Consider the following 4,673-nt stretch of genomic DNA (forward strand, 5'->3'; position numbering starts at 1 on the left):
ATGGTGAGAGACTATAGAATGCTGCAGTACTAAGGGATCTGTCTGTCCGCATCCACAATACAAACATAAGGTATAAGCAAGTAACTAGGAAAGCAAATGGAACGTTGGCCTTTATTGCAAGGGAAATAGCATAAAAGTAGGGATGTCTTGCTGAAACTGTACAGAGCATTAGTGAGACCATACCTAGAGTACTGCATACAATTTTGGTCTCATTTATAAAGTGGTATACTTGCACTGGAAGCAGTTCAATAAGGTTCACTAGGTTGATTCCTGAGATGAAGGGGTTGTCTTCTGAGATGTTGAGCAGGTTAAGCCAATACTCCAGTTTAGAAGAATGAGGGGTAATCTTATTGAAACATAAGATTTTGAGGGGGCTTGACAGTGTAGATGTTGATGGGATATTTCCTCTTGGAGGTATCTAGGAATAGAGACCACAATTTCAAAATAGCAGATCTTCTATTTAAGACAGATTAAGAAAAATTTTTTCTCACTTGTGAATCTTTGGAATTCTCAACCCCAAAGAGCTGTGGAGACTGAGTCATTGAATATATTCAAAGCTGAGATAGACATATTTTTGAAATATAAAGGAGTAAAGGGTTATGAAGAACAGACAGGAAAGCGGAGTTGAGGGCAAGGTCAGATCAGCCATGATCTTATTGAATGGTGGATCAGGCTTGAGGGGCTGGATGACCTGCTTCTCCTCCTCTCATATTCAATGTAAATCTTTTTAAAAACTTGTCTTAGCCAGTCCCCCAGGATGAAGGAAAACTTGCTTCCATTCCAGTTTGATGGATTCTGGGATGGCTGATAAATCTGAGAGATTCGCAGGCTCTGCTACATGCGGGGCAAGTGGTGCTTGCAGGAATGTAGGTTTGTCTTGACTTTGCCTCAGCGTGTTCCCGACAAAGTCTCTTGGTGCCTTCCTAAACGAACCTTCTCCAGTTTGGCCGGTCACAAGCCGGGGAGCCCCATGAGTTGGTGGAGATATTTGACCTCTTCAGCACCATATGTGTTGCCACGTGTTTATCTTGTTGGTGGAGCAGGGTGTTGCTTATAACAAGGTTATGTCCAAGAGGCTCTGTTGGAGTTTGATCTCCTTACTCCTTTCTTGCCAATCACACCCTTTGAGAGATTTGTGCCCTTCCTGACTCTGGCATTGAAATCTTCAAGGAGGATCAGTATGTTGCCTGCTGAGACTGGGCTAGGGATTGCTCAAGGACAGTGTAGAATCTCTCCTTGGCATTATCTGTTGCCTTGAGTATAGAAGCCTGTGCGCTGATGATAGTGGGTTGCTGATTCCATGTTAGGGTAAGCCAGGCAGTCATGAACTCACCTACCCTATGGGGGAGTCTCTGAGCTGCCAGACAAGCTTAATTTTTGATAGTGAAGCCCAACTCATGGAGACATCATTTCTCTTCAGGTACGTCCTTCCATAAAAAAGGTTTAGCTGCCACTGCCGCCTTCCCCTGCACGTCATGTCGCGCTTAGGGCAGCAATGCTGACGTTGAGGTGTCTGACTTCCTGAGCAATGACGATGGTGCGACACTGAGGTGTGTACGTGTGGGGTTGTCCAAAGGGTCCTGACGTTCCAGGTCCCAAACTTCATTTTCACGAGTGGAAGATGCTTGTGTGTGTGTTTTTTCTTTAAATGTGGGGTGGTCATTGCACACTAAGCACCACATGGTCTTGACATAGCAGGGCCTTGGTCCAATGGCAAGGGGGTTCCATCCAAGACAATGGAGGCCAGGCTCTGCTGTGAAACATTAGCAGTCTGTGAATGATCACATATAGGTGCATATACCATACCCCAACGCAAAGAGAGCCTGCTGTGGCCCAGTTCTGCACACCCTACATCATGACCCGCAGCCTGTGGCCTGCTGGTTACTGCAGTCTGGTACCCAACCCTTGCTGCTACCCAGACCATGCTCTATCTTTCCTGTTCCGTCAGCAGAATCTGAAACACCTGTTGAACCACTAGCCAGACACAGGCTCAGCAAGAGATTGAAGTCTCTCAGTCACAGCAGCATTGGGGGAAAGGCAATAAACTGATCCAAGATACTTTAGATATTGCAAAAGAGCAGCAAGTCAGTGACAGAAGTTGGGTCTTACAGTATAACCAGCGTAGTCCAGGGTAGATACATCATCTTGATGTCGAAAGGAGTCCAGAAATTTGAAGCCAAGCTTGAAAGACAATTTCCAGCTAGATTTTTCCAGATCTTTTCCATCAGTCACAGATAAAAAACAGCAACTGACAAAAACCATCAGATTCTAGACAGAACAAAAACAGAATTACCTGGAAAAACTCAGCAGGTCTGGCAGCATCGGCAGAGAAGAAAAGAGTTGACGTTTCGAGTCCTCATGACCCTTCAGCAGGACTGAGTATAGTTAGGGGAGGGGTGAAATATAAGCTGGTTTAAGGGGGGTGGTGGTTGTAGGGACAAGCAAGCAGTGATAGCAGATGATCAAAAGATGTCACAGACAAAAGGATCAAAGAGGTGTTGAAGGTGGTGATATTATCTAAGAAAATGTGCTAATTAAGAATGGATGGCAGGACACTCAAGGTACAGCTCTAGTGGGGGTGGGGTGGAAAGACTGACAAGGCATTACAGGTATAGATTTAAAAATAATGGAAATAGGTGGGAAAAATCTATATGAATTATTGAAAAAAACAAAAGGGAGGGGGAAGAAACGGGGTGGGGATGGGGGGAGGGAGTTTAAGATCTAAAGCTGTTGAATTCAATATTCAGTCCGGAAGGCTGTAAAGTGCCTATTCGGAAGATGAGGTGCTGTTCCTCCAGTTTGCGTTGGGCTTCACTGGAACAATACAGCAAGCCAAGGACAGACATGTGGGCAAGAGAGCAGGGTGGAGTGTTAAAATGGCAAGCGACGGAGGTTTGGGTCTTTCTTGCGGACAGACCGCAGGTGTTCTGCAGAGCGGTCGCCCAGTTTACGTTTGGTCTCTCCAATGTAGAGGAGACCGCACTGGGAGCAACGAATGCAGTAGACTAAGTTAGGGGAAATGCAAGTGAAATGCTGCTTCACTTGAAAGGAGTGTTTGGGCCCTTGGACAACTAATACCTTGTCAGTCTTTCCACCCCACCCCCACTAGAGCTGTACCTTGAGTGTCCTGTCATCCATTCTTAATTAGCACATTCTCTTTGATCCTTTTGTCTGTGACATCTTTTGATTATCTGCTCCTATCACTGCTTACTTGTCCCTACAACCACCACCCCCCTCAACTTCTCTCCCCCACCTTAAACCAGCTTATATTTCACCCCTCTCCTAACTATACTCAGTTCTGCTGAAGGGTCATGAGGACTCGAAACGTCAACTCTTTTCTTCTCCGCTGATGCTGCCAGACCTGCTGAGTTTTTCCAGGTAATTCTGTTTTTGTTTTGGATTTCCAGCATCCGCAGTAGTTTTTTGTTTTTAGATTCTAGACAGAACCTGTCTTACTTTTTTCCAACGTGGTCTATATGTCCAGTGAAGTCCATGAGTTTAAAGTCAGAAATGAAAGCTAAAAACTAAATTAAGAAGGCTCTAAATACAACACACAAATGCTGTCATTATCAAGTTACATCTATTTGTTACATTGCTACCTCACACACAAAATGCTCCACGATGATAGTTTACAGATACTCTGCTGTAAAATAAGCTTGAGTTCATAGAGGATTAGTTATGTGGCTGGACTTGAGCATCAGGATGAAGGGATCTGAAAAACTAAACACAAACCATTTACCAACTAAAGGATCGAAAAATCCCAATACATATTTCTCTTATCGCAAGGTTTGGCACCTGCCGAAGACAGCATTTCGCTTCAGCAGAAACAACTGGAGACCTGAAAAACTAAGAATAATATTGTTGCCCACCCGAAACCCTTTTTGAAATAGTTGAGGTAACGAGATTCAGCACCTGTGCATGGTTTGGTCCCTTTGTCTAAACTGCACGGGCTTGGGACCCGCATTTCCTAACTTAGAAATGGTTTAAGAATATGAAGGAGATTCAACATCTTCTAGCAGGACGTCCAATGCAGGATTCACACGGGACAAAGGTTGGATACCTGAAAAACTCAGAGCAGACTGCTCCCCATCTGAAACCTCATTGCAACATTTCAAGTGTCCAGCTCCACTTCCGCTGCATAAGACTTGGATATCCGAAAGAAAACTAAGAATGTCATTTCACAACCCCAACTCCACATCGTGATGAGCTTACCAATTATTGGTTAATACGCATTCCTAGAATCCCAATATGCATTGAATCAAAAAATTAAATATTATCTGAGGATATTAATATTAATGATTGTAAGTTTAAGAGTTCTTTTGGAAAAACTATCCCCAGTATCATGCATAGACCTCCAGTAACTCCTATGAATTACCTTAGCCCCAGTAGGCGCCAAAATTTAACCCTTGTGATTTACAAAAGACTATATTCCTCCCGATTACTTCAAAAACATCGAGCCATTGTTTTTCTCTGAGCTGATTTGGAGAGCAAATGAGCCTGCTCTTCTTCGACGCCATTCGGCCGCGCACGCGCACAGTCGCACTTTCAAACTGAGCACGCGGCCCTGGATTTCCAGATTATCCAATTAGAGCGTTCGGACAGAATGGCCAATCCGGAGACTGAAAAGTGAACCAATTAGAGCAGCGGAAAACTTTCCAATGCCAAAGCCATTT

General features: G+C 44.2%; 1 protein-coding gene across 1 annotated transcript in view; it reads right to left on the reverse strand.

Moving 5' to 3' along the window:
* LOC144684798 (lysosomal membrane ascorbate-dependent ferrireductase CYB561A3-like) overlaps positions 1-4,673 on the reverse strand; it is a 198,751-nt gene that overhangs the window by 68,669 nt on the left and 125,409 nt on the right. The gene's annotated exons all lie outside the window — the stretch shown is intronic.

The sequence above is a fragment of the Cetorhinus maximus genome, chromosome 9 (genome assembly GCF_964194155.1).
Source record: "Cetorhinus maximus chromosome 9, sCetMax3.hap1.1, whole genome shotgun sequence".
Lineage (NCBI taxonomy): Eukaryota > Metazoa > Chordata > Chondrichthyes > Lamniformes > Cetorhinidae > Cetorhinus > Cetorhinus maximus.